The sequence below is a fragment of the Mirounga leonina genome, unplaced genomic scaffold (genome assembly GCF_011800145.1).
Source record: "Mirounga leonina isolate KUSES-001 unplaced genomic scaffold, KU_Mleo_1.0 Mir_167, whole genome shotgun sequence".
NCBI classification, from domain to species: domain Eukaryota; kingdom Metazoa; phylum Chordata; class Mammalia; order Carnivora; family Phocidae; genus Mirounga; species Mirounga leonina.
In genome coordinates this window covers 2,865,635-2,889,260 of record NW_023270422.1, presented here as the reverse complement: position 1 = coordinate 2,889,260, position 23,626 = coordinate 2,865,635, and the positions used below count along the sequence as shown (strand labels likewise).

The window sequence follows — 23,626 nt, the reverse complement described above, 5'->3', positions numbered from 1 at the left end:
AATAATTAACATAGAATGAGTTTTAACATATATTAAATGAAAGCATTATACAGTAATCTCTGTGGTATGATACTATTTTTTGTTAAAAAATATATATGCATATTTAATCTGAAGGATATATACCAAGATATTAATATTAGTTTTGGTGATGGGATTATAAGTGTTAACTTTTTATATTACTTATCTGTATTTTCCATTCTTTCCCACAATGAATATTATTGCTTTTTTTCAAAGAAATGTTCTTTAATGACAGGTATTATTTGATCTTTTTGTGTAGGGGCACATGTTATACAAATAGCAAGTCAGTTTAAAAATCCTCCTCAGTGGATGCACTTTGTTCTCTTCTTCCTGCATAACTAAGGACAGTGATGCTTTGAATAGTATTATGTTTGCAGGCGTCTCTCAGTAATTCCTCACTGAAGAAGGAAGGGAAGGGAGCAAGTAACCCCGTAGGCAAGTATTAAACCATGTATTTGCTGTGTTTGAAGTGTGTGCAATGCTCTGAGGGAGTAGATGCAAGGAACATAGGGCAGTGTCCTTGCCCATCAGCAGTTTATAGTCTGACTGGGGAGACAAGGTGTACCCTCAAAGCAGTTAGTGAAGGATGCAGTATGTGGTTGTACGGTGTACAGTACAAGCAGTTAGAAAAGCTGCTCATCCTCATGGTCTAGTACTGGGCCCTGGGATGATTAGGGCCCAGGAATATTGCCTCCTGAAGTGTAGAAGACTGAAGAGCTGGTTCAGAGAGTATGGGCTCTGGATTGTTTGGTTTGCATATCAAAGGCTTGCTCCTAGACAAGTCATTTACTATCTCTAGGAATTAGCTAGACCTGGGAGGGGAATTCTCTTTCTGGTCATTGAAGCCTCCAAGATATCAAAGTCTCATAAGATAACAGAAAATAACATGATTGATACAGTCTTGGGCTCTAGTTTTGTGTTTGTTGATTTACAGTATTTCAATTGTATTTTAACTTTTCTTCTGTGCCATGTAAGTGTTTAATTCTAATAATCTTGTGAATTGATACGATACTCACTTAAAAAAAAAAAAAGAAAAGCTGCTCAAGATGTGATGCAGACAGGGTGTGAAGCACATAGGAAGGGAAAGGTGAATGTAGGTAGGAGTCACTGGGGAAACTCTTTAGTATTGTTTTGTGTGTTCTTCCCCCTGGAAGACAGGTGTCTGTCCTTGGAAAGGTCTCCCGCATAGCAGCACCCTTGGTGCTCCAGCATCAGTCCTTTGCTCTTCACCTCTAGTGTTGGCTCTACAAGAGTTGCTAAAACAGAAAGGTCTCTTAACTAAATCCGGTTATGTCTTCTCCTAGGTACAGGGAAAACTGTTTCCCTCACACATCTTCATTAATGCCACAGAATGGAAGCTGGGCTGCGAGAAACAAGATAGATAATTCTAGCACAAAGTCAGGCTGCTTTTAACTCTGTGATCACTGTTACAGAAATAATAATTTTCAATATTTTTAGTACTTTGTAGAGAGTGGTGAAATTCCTTAAAACCTTCTCCACTTTTTTTGCTCATAAGAAAAATTCAACAGTGTCACTTAGAAGACAGCCTGTGCATATGAATACTCTCCACTGACAGTTTTCCTTTTTTGATAATACCCAGTTTGTATCTAGACATGGGGAAATGTCATAAGAATAAATTGACTTGATTCTGAAATACACTTCCTGTAAAAACCCATTAGACTGAAGTCATTTCATTCAAAGGGCTGCCTGTCTCAAGTAACAAAGATTCCTCAGCTGGGTTTTATTATTTTTTTGACTGTAAGGATATACTGATTATTTGAAATTCAAAGTAAATATCTGTTCCTATAAGTTCTGAACTCACAGTGAATTGAGAGTTTATCTCAAAGTTGATAAGTGTTCTGCGAGAGACCCTTGTTGCTTTTAAATGAAGGAGAGAATAATCCACAGCATAGTTTCTTTCTTACACTGTCTCCCTAAAGACAGTTAATGGAATGATTCACAGGTCCTTCTGTGGAAAAATCAGTCTTGCTGGATATTCAGCTAAAATTAAATATTTGACTTTTGAAGGTCAGTATTTTTTTATCCCTGGATTGACCATTTTATAATATAAGCTCTTAGAGATCAAGGTCTGTAATATATTTATTTGATATTATAAACTTCAACGTGAGAAAAAATCCTTCTGAATAAATATGAGGGTTGTTTGATCTTTAACATCTGAATTCTGTCTTTGGTTTAATCCCTCCTTAAAAAAAAAAAAAGAAAAGAAAAGAAAACACCTTCATAGCTCCTTGCTTCAAATAGCAAAAATACTTGAGATTCAAGTCCCATTTTTAAGGCAAAATTGATGACTATTGGCTTTGACTCCTGAACCTCTGTCTGTAAATGGCTCCTCTGGGAATCTGGGTCATGACTGATCTTTATGGTAGGTATCTGAGAGAACCTCTTTGTCCTTTTAGGGTGTGTCCTTGAGGTCACCGTTGATAACAGATCTCTGAGTGAGATTCAACAAGGGTTAACCCATACACAATTACTGTTTTTATAACATCATTCAGAAGTGGAGGACATTTCTTGGCTACCTGATGCAGTCCTGTCTGATGGATGAATTCCTCTTTAGTACCCTTGACACGTCACGTGGTCATTCAGCCTTTCTCCAACAGCTGCAGTGATGGGGAGCCTACTGCTTCATAAAGCAGTCAACTTCAGTTTTGCATGGTTCTAAATTATTTAAATTTATTTCCTGTCAATGAGTAGAAGCCAGGTTTTTCACTCAGTGATCTTAGTTCTGATCATGAGAGCCATGTACTGTAATCCTATGTGCTGTCCACGGGGAAGTCCTTTGGATATGTGAAGGAATGCATTATAACCCACTCCAGGCCCAACAAATTATAACCTGTGATAGAACTTGGAACCTTTGTTTTAAATAAACTCCCCAGATGGTTTTGATCCATGTGCAGAGTCTGAGAATCCCTACGTGGGTGGGAGAAACCAGTGGCTTGGGACAGCGTGAGAAGGCTGTGTGTCAGGTGGTGTGGACAGCTGGTGGGATGTAGTGGGCTGGCAAAGGAAGACACATGAAGTTTAAGAAGGACTCCCCCAGATACACAGGAATTAGCAGGCAGGGAAGGAGGTGAAAGGGGTCTTAGGCCCACACTTGGGTGGGTCATTCCTTGGGACAGGAAGGAGCCTGGTGATTTTAGGGGCAGGCAGCAGGCCCAGTGTGGCTGATTGTAGGACTGGATAGAGGGCAGATCAATAGTCTGGAAAAGTCAGACTGTAAAGGACTCTGTTGGTCATACTCAGGAATTACACATCACACTGCAGGTATTGGGGAACCATTCAGTTTCTATCCAGGAAAGCTCTGAAGAGAGGGGTTTTACAGAAACATAGCCCTGGCAGTGTGAACAGAGTGGACTGAAGGGGGTTGATAGGTATATGGGTGGCTGAGGGTCAGAAACATAAAGGATTTGGGATGACTTAAAACCTGCTGTTTTAAGTCAGGGTGTATAAAAAGAGAAGGAACAGCTTTGTTTGGGAAGAAAGGTTTGTTTTTGATGTCTTAAAATTGGGTATATTTGAGGGATATACAAGTGAGAGTATCTAGGGAGTGGATTTGGAGCTCAGGAAAAGTTTTCTGAGCCAAAGTTACAGATTTGGGGTTATCAGTTCGTTGTGAAGATAAGTCTCTAGTGGGAGAAGCTGAGGGGCCTGACAATGGGACTTCGGGGACACCAACAGGGGATAAGTGAAGGAGGAAGAAGCAACAAAAGAAAGAGGAAAAGCAGACATGTAAGGAGGGGACCAGGAGAGGGTAAGGACTTGGATGTCTGGTGCACAGTGGAATGGGGAGAATGCATGTGGCAGTTCTGGCCATGAGAAGTGAGTGTTGCCCCCTGGCCCGACCCCTCTCAGCTGTGGCTACTTAATGTTTAAGGAGCTGCAGTTACTAATCACCCAGCCTATATCAGAATTTAACTTTACAAATCATATCTGAATTGAACAAATATTAAAAACATAGGTGTAAAGCCTTTTTTTCTCATAAAGCAACTATGATTTTTTTCACCTGTCACCTATCTGTGTGTGGTCCTCTGTACTGTCCATCTGTCTAGGTAGATGAGTGCCTGCTGTGTGCCATGTGCTCTTCTAGATGCTTCCATGGCACTTACCTGATTTACTTCATTTATATTATTTCTCTAAGCACTTCCTCTTACGTGATTTGGGACCAGCTTGTTGAGGAACACCTGACGTTTTGGATGGTTCTCCTGGCCAAGGTCCTGTTTGAACCTTATAGAAAATATTGATAAGTGGTTTAATTTGTGCTCTTCACAAATTTCTTCTTTCATACATTTTGGGGTAGAAAGTGACTCTGCTAGGGTTCTAGTTCAATCTTTCCCTTTACCTGTGAGGAAACTCGAGACTAGAGAAGTTGTGCAAGATCATAGGGAGGGAGACAGGAGCCCAGGTTTCAGTGAACTGAGTTGTCTTCGCTCCTTACCAGCCAAGCACAATTTCCTGTCTGTCTGCTATCTAATTTTATTTATCTGTCTATCTGTTTATTTATTTATTACCTTTTCCCTTTGAAACCTGAATTTGTTGATTTAGCAAAGTCCTAGAACTTTCTTTTATGGTTCTTTTTTGTCCCATTTATGTTTTTACCCTTTCTGAACAATTTTAAGTTGGAAGAGGTGGAGGACAAACTGGCTTTCTTTGTTTTGTAGTATTTCTTGTTTATTGTTTGTTATCATAGGTGCTGGATCCACCTGCACAGCTTCTGGGTAGACATGGTCTCATGGAGTATCTCCTGAGGACGGGAAAGGCCCCCATCCCCACCCCAAGGCAGGGGAAGGAGCATTTTTTCTTACTCTTTTGTGGTGGGGATGTCTGAGGATGTTGCAGCCCTGGCCCGGCTTCTCTGGAGAAGCCAAGTTGGTGCAGTCCAAAGAGGCTGGCTTTCCACTGGGAAGAGCTCCTATAAGTCAGATTTTGTTACAGTCTTACCTTGCAGCCTTTAGCAAAGCCTTTTCTGACTCCAGTCTTACCTGTCTATAAAGGAGGAATGGGTAAAATGATTTGACTGTGGGGGAAAGACCAGCCTTATAATAGATATGAAGCAGTATTACAGTAAAAAGAAATATATACACATACCAATTTTTATTTTAGAATGTTATTTGAAATACCTATCAGGATTAAAAAGTGACCACAGGGTCTTCTGTAAGATGAGCTGTTCGACAGCCCGAAGTTCTGTGACTCAGGGAGTCCATGGTGGGAAGTGTCTGGAGGTGGCCACCCAGAGCTGATCACCAGGGAGGCAGGATGGGAAAGCAGCAGAGAGTGTGTCCCTTCTTAGCCCACACCTCCCTCAGGGGCACAGAGGTATTTAGACAGCAAATATGGCAGGAAGCCAGGTGTGCCATGAACAGGAGTGGGTTTGGGGAGGGGCATGAAGGTTCAGACTCAGGGCAGGGTAGAGGCTCTGAGATGCCCTTAGCTCTGCTAATCATGTTGCTTACTAGTGATATGCAAAATGATTATATAGCCGCGTGCTGTCTTTGGCAATTCCCTCCTACTTTTCATCTGAAATACTTACATTTCAGGGGCGCCTGGGTGGCTCAGTTGTTAAGTGTCTGCCTTTGGCTCAGGTCATGATCCAGGGTCCTGGGATCAGGCACCTGCTCAGCAGGAAGTCTGCTTCTCCCTCTCCCCCTACTTGTGCTCTCTCTGTCAAATAAATAAATAAAATCTTTAAAAAAAAATTGAAATACTTACATTTCTGAAAACTGGGAGGGTTAATATAGGAAGGAGGGGATAGAATCTCCATGGCAAATCCGCTGTAGCAGGGAGCGTTGTTTCCAGGCTCTAACAAGTTTACATGTTGGATTGAAAGCACTAATGAGGTTTTACCTGTGCCAGGGATTTGTCAGTAGCAACAACTAGGGCAACTCCTGTTCCTTCTTGTCTCTTTGGATAGTAATATCCTCTTTGTCCATAGAAAGAAACAGATAGGACTTTCCTTGTGGGTGTGGATTGGGTCAGAAGGGTGGGCTTGCCCCGTATGAGAAGATATTTACTTGCTTGCTCAGAAGTTCTCCAGTTCCAAAGGCAAGGACAAGGAGCTAGGCTGTCCTGTGCTTTAATCGTACCCAGTCCCTTCAAAAGTAGGCCCACCTCGCTTTCCCACCAGTGGTTCATGCAGGTGAGTAACCTGCATTTGCTCATCAAGTGATGAGTTTCTCTTACCCCAGGCATGTGGGCTTGAGCAAGCTCAGCAGGAGAGAATGCTTTTGGGTGCTCAAGGATTGGATGGAATCACAGTGCATTGTCTCCAGGAGCTTACCAGATACAGGTTTTTAGTTTTTGTTTTTTTCCCCTCAGTAGTGGCTTTATCATTTGTGATTGCTGCTCTTTCTAATGTTTATTAAAACTTCACAAGCAGCGTCAGTCATCTGTTGGATTTGGGGAGTGAATTTGTCATCTGGGTGAGATGAACCTAGGATGTGTGACTTTCCCCCCTCAGTGCCATGGGTTAATTCATCATTGATAGACGTGTTCTATCTCTATCTCCGTTTCTGCATCTGTCTCCATACACACGTACTTGTGTGTGTACCCTGTGTATATAATATATAATGTACAACATATAACACATAGATAGCTTGTATGTAACTGTATAATTTTTACATATCGCAAAGATGTATTTACCAGAGTCCTTATCTTGGGAGCTATCTTTGGCTTTGGTTGCTATCTGTTCTCCTTTCTGGTCACCCTGCTGCTTAGTGTTGCGCCTTTATGTTCAGGTGGGGTGGAGGGTCAATGGAGAAGGAGGAAAATGTCATATGCCCTATAGTTGTTTTTGCCAGAGGAAGATGTCAGTTGTGCACGTGTCCAGCAGTGAACTGGACACCAGGATGAAGAATGGGGGGGCCAAGGCAGGCTGTAGGACAGTGTACTTTAACCAGATGCTGATACCGGGCTCACATAGATAGGGCATATGTGAGCTGAAGAGCAATGACCACTCACCATTCTTCTAAGAGTAGTTTTGTCTTTTCCCATTGAGTTAAATGCTTATGGAGCACTTCTTACCTCTGGAGCCCTGTGTTTGGAGCCAGAGTGATATGCATTCATTGCCCTCAAGAAGCCACTCAGCCTGCTAGTGACAGAAACATGAAAGCTATGCTGGGGTAACAGGTGCTTTAAGAAAGGGCTGTGTGTGGCTGGAGCCCCCAGAGGCATGAATCCCAGGTTGGTTGTGAGTGTGTGTGCATGTGGGGGGGAGGTGCTGGTGAGGGTACTGCTGGCCGGGACACTCCAGGCACTGGGGCTGGCCGTGGCAACTTATGGAGCTGCTCGGGGTGGCTGGCACATGGGGCTTGCACTGCAGCTGGAGGGAGATGAGTATGGGAAAAGGAGGCAGCAGCTGGACCTCGAAAGGCCACAGATGCTTCGGAGTTTGAACTATATCCTGTAGGCAGTGGGGAGCCACTGAAGAATGTTAAGCAGGAAAGCAGCCTGATCAGATTGGCATTTTAGAGAGCTACATCTGTGCCCTCAGACCTTTGATAAATGCTCTGACTACCTCTTAGTAAATATGGAAAATGAATGTCGTGTTCTGTAGATAAATATCCTGTCCTTGAGTGTCTTTTCCTCAGATGACAGGCTTCTAGTAAATACTGAGTGGGCTTACACAGTTAGACTGCCTCTCCCACGTCTTCTGCCTCACCCTTAAATCAGGAGTAATTGTGAAGATCATCCCTTTCAGCCCAGCTCTGCTCCCTAGCCAGGCTGGCTACTCAGGAGCAGGGCTCACTCAGGCTTGGAACTGTGGCAGGTTCTGGGGAGTTCTTGAGCTCTTGTCACTAGAATATGTCTCCATTAGTATGGAGTAGTTAGTACATGGACATTTTTAGTATTCAGCCAACACACTAATTATATTCCTGGCTACAAGTGGCCTTTCACACAGGGAGCTGTGGTGATGATCTGTGTTAGTAGCATAGTATTTCTCAGTAAGAAGTGCCTTTTATGTCCCGACCATGATTCATAGTAAGAAGTAAATGTTGCACTGGGACACGGCACGCACCAGTACCCACATATCTATCACTGTGCAGAAGTTTCTTGAGGCAATACTCACCCTTACTTTCTGAGATGTACTCTCTTTGCTTCTCTGTTAAAAAAAATACACTGGTTATGATGCACGACATTAATTTCACAGCCCACTAGTGGGTCACAGCCTGGTTTCAAAATATTTTCCTGTAGGACCTTACAGTCCTGGGTGTAATAATGGACTTGTGGCCTCTACCCATATTCCAGTGGGCACAGAGAGGAAAAGGCAAGGGTGGGCATGGAGAACTATGATAGATTTCACTGAGAATCTAGGCTGAGATTAAACACTGTCATTAGTGAGCCCCATGTGAACGCATTATTTGAAAACTAGTTTTAGGGCTTTTGTTTACTTGAGTTGACGGTGTTGACTTCCTGAATGATTCCCATGACAGTGGTGCTCTGTGTAAGGCACTTTACGTGGACCCTACAGAGTTTAGTATTTGCATCACCCCTGTAAGGCAAGTTTCATGATTGACAGTACTAAAAGTGCAAAAGATGATACCCTTTCCATTTCGTCTACTGCCAGAGTGGCTGAGAGAAAGAGCTTGGAATGGTCCCGGGAGCTGGCCGTTTTCTGTGACATCAGGCCGTACCTTGTTTTTAGATGAGGGTGGTGTCTACGTCATGGTGTTTGATCATTCTACCTTTTCTCATCAGATTATGCTAACAAGATTTTCAGACGAGCTAGTGGGCTCCAAGACGGTTTTGCTGTCCTTGAAAAACCAGGTTCTACGGTGGGAGGTAGAGGCGGCTGCAGAGAAGGCTCTCCTCCGTTGGGATTTAGGTGGCTGCGGAAGTTGCTGCCTATGTTCATCTTAATTTGATGCTTCATGGGAACAGTCTACAGAGCAACTGAGATTGAGGACCCAGGTCTGTGAAAATTACGGTGTCTCCTGTGCTCTAAGGTTGGGGCTGTCCCCAGAGGCATGGCATTCCATACCCTGCTGCTGCTGGATCCCAAGCCACAATTTTATGTTGTCTCTCCTTGTCGCTTCAGACTGTAGTAATCTCCTGTATAAACACTGTGAGTAATGACTGGCGTGCCTTCCACTAGGCAGACTGAGTCTTTGAGAATCTAGATTCACGGAGCTGCTCAGTTAGGGAGAAAACATCTTTTTACTAGTGCATATATTTTTATTTAGGAGGGAAGGTTCATTATAGATTCCCTAAAACATCGGGAATTTCTTTATTATGTTTAAAGGAGTGTCAGATTTGCTCAGTTTTGTACTCTGTTCAAGACCCAGCTCTGAATAACTTTTCATGATATCTGATCCATAATTTCTGGGACAATGAGTTGTAGTAGATGATGGTATCTAAAAGCCTTTCCTATTCCCAAATTCCAGAGTTCTGTTCAAGTGTAAGAAATTAGCTTAGTTCACCATACAGTACATCGTACTGTTGAATTTAGTAGATATTTCCCTGTGCAGTATCCAGGGACACTATTGGGTAAGGCCAGTCCTAGCCCTCCGGAAGTTCTAATAAACATATTCATTATGTACTCGGCCTTCATTGGGTAGACCTGAAGATTGTCCTCTCTACCACAGTCACATTGGTAGTAAACATAAAAGATGGTAGTGTTTTTTCCCCCGTTTAGCCATATTTTTACGTACCCTTTGAGAGGAGGGGAGGATTTGTTTGTCTGAACGTTAAGCTAAATTCTGAGGGAACGTGCAAGTTAAAAAGTCTTGCTCTGAAAAACAAACTGAGGGTTCTAGAGGGGAGGGGGGTGGGGGGATGGGTTAGCCCGGTGATGGGTATTAAAGAGGGCACGTTCTGCATGGAGCACTGGGTGTTATACGCAAACAATGAATCATGGAACACTACATCAAAAACTAATGATGTTATGTACGGTGATTAATAAAAAAATATATTAAAAAAAAAAGTCTTGCCCTTGGGACCATTAGAACGTAGTGAAGGAAACAAGATAAATGCAGGACAGCACAAGACAAGATGCAGAGAACACAAACGGTACACAACAAATAATTATTGTATGTTAATCACTAGCTGGTACAGAGCTGGTATATAAGTGCTGGGAAATGCTAGAATATTTGGTATTGAGAGTCCAAGGCATTCCTGAGGGGTGGCTGAAAAACTGATATGAGACAGATATTGCAGCCTTTTTTCTCCTCCCTCACCTGAAGCTATGGAGAGGACGTGGAATAAGACATTTCCTTCAAAATACAGAATTTAGTGGTTGGTGAATTATAGCGCACAGGCCACATCCTGGCTAGCACTTGTTTGTGTACGTAAAGTTTTATCGGAACGCATCCCACTTACTCGTTTATGTGTTTGTGGTGGCTGCTTTCTGCTGTAATGACAGAGGTGAGGAGTAGGGACAGAGACTATACGCCTTGCGAAGCCATTTACCATCTGGCCTTCTGGTGGAAGTTTGCCGGCTCTGCTCCAGTTGCTTCTTTATGTAAACACAAAGTAAACAAACATAGGTACACAATAAATATCCGCAACTGATTCTCTGGCTAGGGTCTCACAGACTAACAGATTGCAGTGGAGCTGGGTGTAAGCACAACTCTGCATTTATTCCCAATTATTTTTATCTTTTTTAATGGAACACTTAACAGCTCATACCCCTTTGGCATCCTCTGCTGCAGCTGTTTAATTTGTTGTTTTGTGTGCGTGTGTGTGTGTTCTCTTTTAAGCAAATGCAGAAATCCCTCATTTTGACTTTATTTTCTTATCACAGCAGTTGTAGCACTCTAGCTTCATGTGCTTTGGGAACCTAAAAAGCAACTGAGTCTCATACTAACTCATGGCTTTTTTTAAAGTTTGTGTGTGACATTATATACGCATGTATAAATAAATATATGTATATTTTTGCCTCGTTGGAATGAAAATGTATCACAGACTGTATGTGCGAAGTTTTCTTTGGCTGCCTGCAGGACTTACAGGACTGTGCAAAATGCTGAGCTCTCTTTGTTGCTTGTGTGCTGACTAATCAAAGAATTGATTTTTTTCCCATTTACATTTTTTGAATCAGAAGATTGTTTTTCAAGTAAGCTTGTAACATAATTCGGTGATTTATAGTTGAATTCTTTGTTAATATTTTAGTTTTCAGAGATTAGTTTATGTTATGCTTTTTGAAGAACGTAGATACAAAATGTATTTAATGAAACAAACCGAAATAGCTCCCTTTTTATACATAGGCAAAATGGAGGTTTCCTAAAATAGAAAATCAGTGACTTGCTTTTGAGTAGCACACTGGCATTTTATGTGGTTTAAAATTATTTTATGGTGCAGTATAGAAATCAACATTACTTTTGTATTACTCTGCATACTTTTAGCTAAAATGTGGAGCCTACTGTTGTTACTCTGTATATTTTCTGTTAAGACTAAGAATCTTAAGGCTAGCTGAGTTATTTCCTTGTAACTGTAGAGTTTTTCAAAATTACCTCTTATTTCTTTTAAAATGACACGTGGGGGTTCTGTTCTTCTTTGCTCATACATCTGTATTTATAAATAAGTATTTCATACATTTTTCCACCACTAGTTTGAGCCTCAATTACGTAGAATGTGCTTTTTACCGTTTTAGAGAAATCAGATTTGGAGAGACAATCACGGTTCCCCTGATGATTATACGTAAATTTTTGATTATTTTGTTACCTTTTTATCCATGCAGGATTGTCCCAGGCGGCAGTGGAAGCAGGTAGAGGGATGGTAATATAAAGCATGACTTCATTCCTCTTCAGCCCCTAACACCATGCTGTCTGTCTCAGAGGCCTGGCCTGGGTGTGGACTGATGGCTGAAGATGGGAATAAGCTGCTCGTGTGGGAATGGCTATAGCCTCCATTTTTGGTCAGTTGAGAAAATTCTAGAGCTAAACTCATTAGAGTCTGGATTCTCACTACTCAGATGTGGTTCAAGGAGCAGAATCATCAGCATCCTCTGGGAGCTAGTTTGAAGTGAGCAATGTAGAATCTCACACCCTGCCCCAGACCTGCTGAACTAGACTTTGCATTTCACCATGGTCCCCCTGGGGTCCCTGAGCACCTTAAACTTTGGGAAGCTCTGGTCTAGATCACTGATCTCCCAGAATGGCCAAGCATCAAAATCACCTTTGGAGCTGATTAAAAACTATTGTAGAATCCTGGTCCCAGCCTCTGAGACTTTGATTCCCTGGGTCTGGGATGATCCTGCTGCCCAGCCGGACGTGGGAACCACTGGTCTGAAATGTATCACCTCTGGTTGGTGAAGGGATGTTTGAGAAGGTAAATCACTTGCTGAGTGGGTGTCTGGAGGTTCGCAGCTGCTGTTGGTCCCAGAGTCTAGCTTACTGTGAGCTTCCCTTTCTCTGAGACTCCATCCCTGAGTGGACACGTCATTCTTGAAGAGTCTGTGGAGGCCTGCAGGCAGTTGGACCCGTGCGCTAGCGCTGTTTGCATCTCCAGCTGATGGCATGGAGATTTGCAGTCAGTCTAGCTACCCAGCCTCCATTCCCTTCCCATCCAGTTCCCATGGAAACAGATTGCAGGAAAACTGGGCATGGTGCTATCTTTACCCTGTTTTTGGCGATCTGAGGTCTGTTGCCATGGGAACCAGAAGGGAAAAGATGGTAGTAGAGTAGCTAGACTGATTTTAAATTTCAATGGCAGCCTTCATCCTCACTATAAAACCCTCTTTTGCCCAAGTTTACCTCTAGTCCAGGGGCCTGTGTGGCTCTGAATGTAGCTGTGACTCATCTGTGGGGCCTGGTGGGTGGAGAAGGAGGGGAAAAGATGGAGCTCTTAAAATATCCTTGCAATGCCAATCATTTCCTTTTCTTCCAAGAAGCCATTTTTAGGTGTTGGTATAAGTTATTTAAATGTCATCTTTAGCTATTATTTCTTGTATGGTTTTATTGAACATAATAACATGTTTTTATTCAAAGGAAGTGAAGAGATGAGTCATTTCAATAAGAGTGATTTCTCTGATGTGGGGAATCCCTATGGTTAGTGGGTGTACAGTAAATATTGCCTGGCTCTGCATGTTGGGGTAGGAATGAGGGTCTTGTGAGGTGAAAGGGGGCCCAGGCTACAGGGTGGATGTCTGGGTTAGATGGGGAAATTTGGGCCTATCGTCAGGAAGAAGTGAAATGTACTTGATGTTGACATATTTAAGTATTTGAAAATGAGAATTATTGATATCTAATCTAATAGGCCCTAGATTTTAACTCTTCAAGTGTTCAGCTACAGAGTGGAGTTGAATGGGTCCCATCGAGGTGCTCAATTTTTCTCATCCCCCCCGCCCCTGCTTTTTTTTTTTTTTTAAAGATTTTTTTTTTTTTTTTATTCATGAGAGACAGAGTGAGAGAGAAAGGCAGAGGGAGAAGCAGGCTCCCAAGGAGGAGGGAGCCCGATGCGGGACTCGATCCCAGGACCCTGAGATCCTGACCTGAGCCGAAGGCAGACGCTTAACCATCTGAACCACCCAGGCGCCCTTTTTTTTTTTTTTTAAAGATTTTATTTTATTTATTTGACCAAGAGAGAGAGACAGCTAGAGAGGGAACACAAGCAGGGGGAGTGGGAGAGGGAGAAGCAGGCTCCTGGCCGAGCAGGGAGCCTGATGCGGGGCTCGATCCCAGGACCCTGGGATCATGACCTGAGCCGAAGGCAGATGCTTAACGACTGATCCACCCAGGCACCCCTTGATCTCACCTTTAACGCATTTCTCAAGGGTTAGACAACCAGAGGCAGTATCATTCCTGCCCTTCTTCCCTGCTTCCCATTACTGCCTTAACCTTTTTTGGAAGGCCAGTTAGATTTTCTGATGCCATGTACATGCATTTCATATATTTTCTCACTTAGTCAACACCACTGCCTTTACAGTTATATTAATGCCCCATTTGACAGATGAGTAGATTGAGGCTTACAGAGGTTGTGTCACCTGCCCAAGTAGTGTGTGGCAGGCTGCTCAGCAGAATTGTCATTCTAAGCCCCTTCTGTTTGGCCCCAAAGCCCTGCTTACTTCTCTGAGCGCAGCGCCCCCATAGAGTGAGTAGCTGTGTCCGTGCCAAGGGGTATTGCAGAGCTCCTGACTGCAGTAGTTCATCACTTAATGGGAGCCTCTCTCAGCACCTACCTCCCCTGCCCCCAACCTTTCTATCATTTCTTCCAGCTAGCCAGCCCAGATAAACAGGCAGCTCTGTGCTTTTTGACATTAGTCTTGTGTATTTACATATGGGTATTTCCTCTTTCAAATGTATTTGTCAATATGTTTAGTTTTTAAGTCAAAATGGACAAAATTGAGTTTTGATGATTGCATGCTTCCTCTCGAATATTTGGGGAACAGTGGCCTAGGGAGAGTATTTTGGCGAAAAACAGCAACAGCTTGCTTTCCTGTGACGAACAAAATTAAATCCCCATTCTTGCTGTTTGAAGGAACTTATTTACTCACTAGACTATGGGAAGGTGGGGAGTAGGGTGATGTTGTTGTACACTGTGGTAAAGTCTCTTCCTGCCTTCCCACCTTCTGGTCCCTGCCACCTGTGCTTCCCTCCTGTCCTCTCAGGAATGTGGACGTAGGAGGCCCCCCTCCTGTCCTCTCAGGGATGTGTAGGTAGGAGGCCCCGGCTTCTATCTGAAGAAGCTAGCTGAGGGCTCCTAACTGCAGAGCGGGGGTTAGAATGAGTCAGTCCCTACTTGTTGATTCCAGAAGGGGAGGGAATAAATAAAGGCTAGATTTTGAGAAGGAAAATGGAAAAACTGAAAGAAAATGCTGTTTTAAATGTAGAGAAAGCTGCCTGTCAGGCTGGTGAGGTCCGTGGTGTACTTAGATCATGAAAGTCCTCACAGACACTGTGTAGCTAACTTTGGCAAGTGATGGGAAAATGAACGGTGACTTCAGGTTTCAAATTTGATGGTTAAAATTGCATCTTGCTGCCAGAGTTCAGTTTTCTTTGGTGGCATCCCAGGATTTCTCTTGTCCAGATCCGACGGTGGACTTATAAGGCATCAAGGATAGTGATGCTGGGTTGAGTACGCTGTTCAGAATGAGATAGTTTCTGTAGCTGCCAGTAAGTGCTTCTAAAGCTGAGCAAACTCAGCAAACTTGCAAACACATGGCCTCAGGTGCTGTAGGAGACTGCTTCCGATCACACTGGGCTTGTGGAGGGGCCATTTCTACATTCTAGGAGGGCATGTTTCTGCTGCCCCCTGGTCTGCTAGGCAGCACGCATGGTACCTGTCTGTAGTGCTTTCCCCCATGAGTAACACTCGTTTGCTTTTACTGTGTAAGAGCACACGCATAGGCCTTTGTTACCAAGGCAGCGGAAATTGGTCTAATGAAGTCTTTCTGCTTGGCTGGAGGCCTCCAGAACACACAGGGACAGGGTCTGTGTAGTCCCATTAGTTAAATACCAGTCAGCCTTTCCCCTGAATTCTCTGTCCCCTTCAACAGCTGTTCTTCAGGACAGATGCACTTTCATGGCTCTGCCTCTCTCCAGCCTTCCAGGAAGATGTGAAACTCTATCAGTGTTTCCCTAATATATGTGGAGTCGGGCACTGCTCGTCAAATGGCTTGGTGTGCTGGGGCCTCTCACAGATGTGGCGTTCATTATCGTGTATAACTGTACCACCGAGAGCTCGTTTGTCACACTCTTAGACGGGTTGCTGCCGGTGACATCAGCTCCGGGGGCCAACCTCGGACAGTACCATTTTGTGTTATGTCCTTCAGACATCTGCTGAAATGGTCGTCCCCTTGGATTTCTGTGATCAGATTAAGTTGTTCCACCAACGCTAACTGACTGGGCTAAATGAGTTCCGTTTCCAGAATTTGGTATGTCTCAAATGACAAGTTTTCCCAGTTGAATTCCAAGTCATTCTTGAAAGGTTGGTCTAGAGATTACCTTTTCACTCTCATATGAGAATGTGTGTTTTCTCTAAGGTAGTCAGGGAATCTGTGATCTTCCTGGGATGGTGTTTGACACATTCTATATCGTTTCTTTTTCTGGTTCCCTTAAATGATAGAAACAACACCGTTTTGAAAGGAAGCTTAAGTTCTAAGAGGATATGAGATGGGTCTGTGTCTAGGTCTGCTGTGCAGACTGTAGGAAGGAACTGTTTTCTCTTTCCCTCTCTCTAGGGTAAGTGGGCCTTACCCTAAATTTTGTTGCAATGGACGTGTTCAGGCAGTAAGGAGTCTTTCTGCCAGGGCACAAATTGCTAAACAGTGTGTGTGTGTGTGTGTGTGTGTGTGTGTTTGTGTCCCACATTTGCACCTATGTTAAATGAGCAGTAGACTGTGCTGGCTACTGTAAGAGCCTTACAGTGCTGGGGAGATGCCTGTCAGGTGGTCGCTGTACATCTCTCGTCTCTCATGTCTGTCCCAGACAACACAGACTTTGGAAAGGTCTAAGAAAAATATTATTGGAGTACTCCTATCCAACACTACCCACCTCAAACAGGATTTTGAGTGGTAAAAAATTATAAAACAGAGGGGTGCCGGGCGGGCTCAGTCAGTAGAGCTTGAGACTCTTGATCTTAGGGTTGTAAGTTTGAGCCCCAAGTTGGGTGTAGACATTACTTAAGAAAGATAAAATCTTAAAAAAATTATAAAACAAAGTTATCTTTTTCCTAAATGAATATATTTTTCAGAAAATGAATATGAGCAAACAAGACAAAACTACATAATGAAAATTTAGACGTTCCCTGTGTGTTTTGATTAAAGATGCATATGTGGAGCTGGTCTGGAGCTTCGTAAACAAGGGAAGTTTAGGAAACCTTTGCTAATGCAAGCGACTAAAATTATATAGATCATTCATTTCTATAGGGAGTATTGGCTGTTTTATTGTTGATCAATTTTTATTAGCTTTTAAAGTGTTGGTGTTTCTGTTCCAACACCTCCTGTTATGTAGAAGAGTGCTGGATTTGCCATGCTGTTGGAAGGGGTTAGTAGGATGTCCTCTGTGTGCAGTTTCATTCTCGGGGCCCTATGGAAGTTTGAGAAATGCACATAAAGGGCTTAAAAAGTCAGCACTTTACAAAGGGAATGAACAAATAGGGAAAAGGAAGGAAGAAAGTCAGATTGGAAGATTGGACCCTGCATGATTATTTTCTGGCAAAGAGATGTAAAACCTTGGTTAAATTTATTTATTACTATCTATTGCTATTTTTTAAATTTGGTATTTCAATATGAAAACTTGAAAAAATTGAATACCAAGAGGCTCTTTTTCCTTTTAAAGGCAAGTTTCTTTTTTTATTTTTTTCTTCTACTATTCTACCACATTTCATACCAAATATCTCACCCACACGTTTTGTCTAATTTTGTATCCTTTCCCCTGATCCCGTTATGAGTTTTAGCTGATATAAAATGATTTCAAGCTTAGATTTTTATCTCTCATGAACTTTAAAAAATCAAGACAAATCAATTGAGGAACTATGTGATAAAATGCCATCTTTTGCCCAATTAAGTCAGATGAAAACTAGAAAAGGGTGGGTGGGGAATATTCTTTGAAGATGCTGAGGTGACCTGTAATCACTGTAGCAACTCTTATGTCCTTACCATTCATTAGAGGCCAGTATTCTGTATATGTTTCCTCATTAAATGTACAATAATTCTATGAGGTAGGTTCCATCATTGCTTCTTTTACAGATGAGGAAACTGAAGCTCAAAGGGGTTAAGTAGCTGCTAAAATCACACAGAGCCCCAAAGAAGGTGAACCCAAGATAGTCCAGCTCAGAGCCTGGCCTTTTGTCCTCTGGCCTGTTTGTGTATAAAGCTCTCATTTGAGTGTGTTTTCACTGGTGAACAGGTTGGCACTGCCTGGGCCCCAGACTCCCAGCTGGAACTTCCCTCACAGAGTGCCCTGGGCCCAGCAGTCTCTTTGTGTACCATGCCCTTGGTACTTTGTGCACCTGATGCAGAGTGACAAGGAGGTGATCAAGCTGAAGCTCAGATGTGATTCAGTGCAGTACAACCAGCGTTTATTGGGCACCTGCTGTATTCTAGGCCCCACGGTGGTCAGTGCTGAGGATGCAAAGATTAGCAAAAGGTTTCCATTAGGAAATACCACCATAAACACTATAGACAACTTGGGGACAGGAGCTTGGTTTGTTTTGCTCATTCCTGTCTCCCCATCACCTAAAGTAATACCTTGCTAGACTAATAATCCCACAAAGAGCTACTGAAATGCTGAATGGGAGGATGCAGCTTGTGCAGTGTTCCGTAGGCCAGAGAGCAGGGCTAGTCATGGGCAAGGCCTGAGTGTTCGATGGAAGGCTGCAGTTGTGTGGGGAAGGGCGTGGCTTGGTGTGGGATGCTGGGGGTGCCGGCACTGGCAGAGCAGGCCTTGATGGGTGATGAGGGCACTGGGGAGTACATACGAGGAGGACAAACGCTGTTGCATACAAGCAGCTCATTCGTCCTCATTCTCTCCTACTCTTACCAAAGGAACCAGAGGACAGCTCCCCTGCCTTACTGCTCACGCTGGTTGGTTTCCTCTGGGAGCCCCTTTTTCTTTGCCTGTCATGCCCATTGTAAGCTGATTTTATCTGGAGACAGTTGGGATGGGGGAGCGTGCTAGGTGTGGAACATCTCAGAGCCCAGCTCCTTGGTGCGGCCAGTCTGTATGTCTCACCCCAGGCTGGGAGGGGTAACCATTTCTCTCATAGCCAGCTTCTGCTTGGCTGGTGTTCACAGCTGAGGACCATGATGTGCTCACACTAGGTCAGGTAACCTTCAGTGCACATTCTGATTCTGTGCCAAGCCCCTGACCCTTCCTTGCCTTTTCTTTTCAGCATGTTGGTGGTGTGGGCATAGGCCAATTTGGGCCTGGGAAAGTGGAAATCATCTCAGCATTCCTTGATCTCCATTGGCTATTGGTGTGTGCTGCATCCGTTTCTTAGCTTCTTCCTTTTGGCCAGTTCGTGTGCACGGAGGAGCTTGGAGCTTGGGCCTAGACTGACACCTGGTTTCGTTCCCAGCTCGGCCTTTATTATCACAGTCACTTTCAACGCATTCCCTCTCCTCCTGGAGCCTCAGTCTCCTCCATAAAATAAAGGGGTGGGGTAGATGACCGCTTATTGCTTCCTTTATTCCTAAATAGTATGAGAAGATAGTTATAAACTTAACTGAATCACTAGGGACAGTTATCCTACTAACTTATTTAGGGGGAAACGTTCTCCAATTTGGTTGGAGTATAGAGGCTCAGACTATAGATCCTTCAGGATTTATCTAGTGTCGTATTTGCCAAAGTGACATTTTAAAGGATATTCTAATATAATTGCTGCTTTTTCCTTTTGCAGCTTGTGTGTATATTTGAAATGAGTGTTTTAGATTTTGTACTTGCTTCCTAAAATGATGACCTACCTATCTGGAGCCCATCAAGCTACTCAGAGCTAGGATGGCTTTATAGCTTTTATAACACAACCTCAGATTGTTTATACCCCTGAATCATAGAAATTAAAAGTAGTGTGAAGGATCTACATCACCTCAGTTCAGCCTCCCCTGGTTATAGGCAGCTCATTTCTCTGACTTGTTCTCAGACTTGGGTTTATGTGCAGATTTTCTGTGTTTGGTCATTATGTTCTTTTCATATACATTGTCCTGTCTCCCTCGACCAGAGACAGGGCTACAGGAGAATACTCAGGATCAGAAGGCACCTCAAGTTTCATGTTCTCACTTTAAAATGAGTAAGTGGAAGCCTGACAGGCTGAGGGACTTGACCAAGTCCTGTAAGTGGGCCCAGAACCAGGGGAAGGATGCCCTGTCTGGTGCTCTCTGCCCCATGGCTACCTTGAGGGTAGGGGCCATGTTTTTCCAAGGACATACTTTTTTTGCTGTGAGGAAATGTTGAGACTCATGGGCACTTGCCAAGGTCCAGGCTATCTTGTTCATGAGGTAGAGGAGCTCATGTGGGAAAGTGTGACATCTCTCTCCCAGGGTGACACCTGATTCAAACTCTGGTTGGCAATAGATCCTCAGGTTTCTTCTCTCTACTTTTTCTTACACCTGTCTTGCTGAAAGTCCACTATCACTTTAAACTTAAGTGAGCCTGCCAGTGGTTGAGATTTTTTTCAGTGAGCAATACAGTACTTAACTCTTAATGTGTTAATTTTTATGGTTTTTTTTGGGGGGGGGTTGTCAAGGTTAGAGCTGTCTCTTCATCTCTCAGTGTTCCTTTTTCCCTAGGACTTCTTTGGTGGATAGAGCAGTGACAAATCATCAGACACAGGCATGGGGCCTCAACTCCCTGAGTCCCTTCGGCCTGGAGCCCGTTAGGCTGCTCAGTCTAGCCATCACCTAGGTAACCGACACTCAGCCAGTGAAGCAGTCTGTCCACAGTTAGAGGAAATAAAAAATGAAACTGCAGTGTTTATTCCTTACACACTACAAGTTTCTTGAATGTTACTAGATTTTAAAAAAAGATTGTTATTTCACTTTGCTTCTGGATTTTGGCCTTTATGCCTAGTGTGTGACCCTAATGTTTCCTGAATTGCATATGTCTATTTTTGTAGTGTAATTTTGTGAAAGCTGTGATCTGATGAATGCAGTTTTCATTCCTCAGTGATTCCTAGGAGACTGCATTTCATGTAAGTTTTTGTGAATAAGTGGTAAAGCAAACATATTCTATAACTTACTTGGTTAGGTTTTGTGGGTGTTCATTTTTTAAAAAGTGTTCCTTCCTGTGGGGATGTTTTTCCGTTCGGTGTGCTCTATTTCCTTAGTAACTGTTGCTCTATTATGGGAGGGACTTGATGACATTTTCAAGTGCAGTATTGAATTAATTTATTTTCTGGTTAGGCCTACCCATCTTCCCAGTATAAATAGAACGTGTGTGTGTGTGTGTGTGTGTGTAGAAGACAAGATGATGTTAGCCTGCTTGCTGTACTGGGGGCTCTTGAATGTGAGGCTCAGGATTACTCTGTGAACCTACGTCCTGGGTAAATTGCCTTTCTCTCTTTACTCTTTCTTCATTTTCTCCCCCTTGATTTCTCTGATTTGAATATTGTCAGGTTTAAGGCATTTCGGTTTAGGGAATTTATTTACCATTTAGGTTTACTTGACGTTCAGAGGTAGCATGGGAAGAACAGTTGGTTGGAGAGGCAAGAGACACAGGCATTAGTCCTGACTCTACTGCACAGTAGTTTTTGGCGTTATCTAACCTCTCTGGGATTAGAGTTTTTCCTCTGTGGTCTGAGGGGATTTCAAGCAATGTTCTCTAAGGGCCTCTATTGGATAGGATGTTCTGTGAAGTGTGATTGCAGTAAGAATTATCGCTGGTAATCACTGTCTCACCTTGACCAGTGGGTGGTAGGAAAAGCCCTCCCAGTTCACAGGTCAGAGCCAGCAGCGTAGAGTAGCCTCTCAGCCCGGAAATGCTGCCTTCAATTCACTGCTTGGGGTGGGTTTGTCTTGGAAGTGTTTGCAAACTCCTCTGTGTGTACCCCTCTGAACGCTGATGGCCTTTCATCCACTCTTCCATTCATTCAGCAGACACAGGCGTCAGGCAGTGTCTTAGCTGCTGAGGGGAAATGGAAAGTCAGCCAATCACTGTCCTTGTCCTCATGGCACTTACAGTCCAGCAAGAGAGATGGGTGCTAAGTTTTCAAGACCCCTGCATGCAGCTATGACTCTGGCAAGTAGCCAGGCTCTCACTTTAGCCTGGGGGATGATCAAGGAAACCTCTCAGATGAGGGTCATTTGAGCTGAGATTGGAAGGTGAGCAGAATCATGAGCAAGAACCATAGGAGAGGGTTAGATGGGAAAAGTGGATGAGGTGCCATTTGTTCTGTTTCTCAGCCTTTTTGCTGATTCTTTGTTGGTTATTAAGCTGTGAAAGCAGATGTGCTTTGCCTCTGCTATTTCTGGGTCCTAATCATCCACCTCTGTTCCCCAGACTGTTGGGTCATCTGACACTTTCTTACTGAGTGTGGCTGGGTTCCTGGCCCTGTCTTGGATGATTGGGTCCCTTACTGAACAGAACAGTCTTCAGGTCCTGGGCACCCTCACCTCTTTCTTGTATATTTCTAAAAAGGGTATCTGTGTTGTTAGTGGCTATTAAGAAAACATTTTCTGGCAGTTACAGTTAAATTTTAACTTAAAAATTGCATATATTGGAGACTGTATGCAGGAATATAAAATTCATTAATAAGATAATACAGTTGTGTCCCTCTGGTCTTTATTGGGAACCACATACATCATGCCCTAAAAATGCTAAAAATCCATGCCAATGCTATGCCTGAAACCCCAAAATGAGCTGTTACACACCTCTCACCATACTTCTCTTTTAGAAGAAGTAAAGTTAAGAATTGGTGAGTGTGATAAAGATGGTAAAAGAAAGAAAAGAAAAAAATTTCTATTTCTGTCCACATTTGCCTTAGTCTTTCCCATAGTCATTTGAAATGTGATATAGGATAGCTTGATTTTTTTTTTTTTAAAGTGAGGTAGCAAGACTAAGTGGGTGGCTTAGTCAGTTAAGCGTCTGCCTTCAGCTCAGGTCATTATCCCAGGGTCCTGGGATCAAGTCCTGCCTTCAACTCCTTGCTCAGCAGGGAGCCTGCTTCTCCCTCTGCCTGCCACTCCCCCTGCTTGTGCGCTCTCTTTCTCCTTGGACAAGTAAATAAATAAAGTCTTAAAAAAAAATAAAGTGAAGTAGCATACCTTTTGCAATGAAACAAAATGAAATAAACAGAAAGCCCAAGAACAACAACAAACACCTTATCACACTTCAGATTGTCTCTGAGTTTAGAAACAGAGAACAAATAAAGTCTAGTATTTCTGTGCATTGAAAGCACCGTAGCAAAGGGTAAAGAAAAGCAAGGGTTTTTAGGGTAAGGAGGTTTTTGTTTTTTTCTGGCAATTTCATTTCCTAAAATTGATAGGTATAGTACATGTGATTAGGTTTACTTTAGAAGTTAGTGTAGGACTTTAGGATGCTGATACTGTGTGTGTTGGTCATTTTATGTGAAATGTTTCAATTCAGAGAAAAAATGTTTTGTTACATTTTCAAGCACTTCAAAATCATCATTTGCATAAATGATTTTTTAATTAAAATAAGTTTTTTACCTATTCATTAAGTTTAAGTACTCATGGTATGCTATATCTTATTAACTGTGATACTACAGGTACATGAAGGCAATACAGTTGAATTTCTTAATATAATTATAGTGCTTCATTAATACATAAGGTCTTCCTTATGGTTAGTCTGTATTAGTGATATTGTCCCTTACTACTTTATATTTATATTTACAACAAAAAGGCTTAACAGGGTGTTCCTTTCTGTTGTGTGCTGTTTTCTTAAATTATTTTTCTTCCCTCTAGTTTAATGGTGAAAAATAGGAATAAAGGTTGTATTTTCGAAGATTGATGTAAATTGATTAGAGTGAAGTGATGATAATGGAAAAAAAGGTTTCTTTTTTCTAATACTGGAGATTCCTATTCAGCTTCTCTTTTAAAAAGTCTCATCCTTCAGACTTCTAATATTCTTGTTATTAGTGTTGCTTCTTGTTTAATATAACACTAAAATATCTGGAAAAGTATTTTGTAAAGTGCTTTTATTATTATGTAATATGTAATGTAAATTTTCAGATTAAATTTGCTTTTCCTTCTCAGTCTTTTAAAATA

General features: G+C 42.7%; 1 protein-coding gene across 14 annotated transcripts in view; it reads left to right on the top strand.

The window, feature by feature from the left end:
* The window catches only part of LDLRAD4 (low density lipoprotein receptor class A domain containing 4), a 432,267-nt gene that overhangs the window by 132,692 nt on the left and 275,949 nt on the right, over positions 1 to 23,626 (top strand). The gene's annotated exons all lie outside the window — the stretch shown is intronic.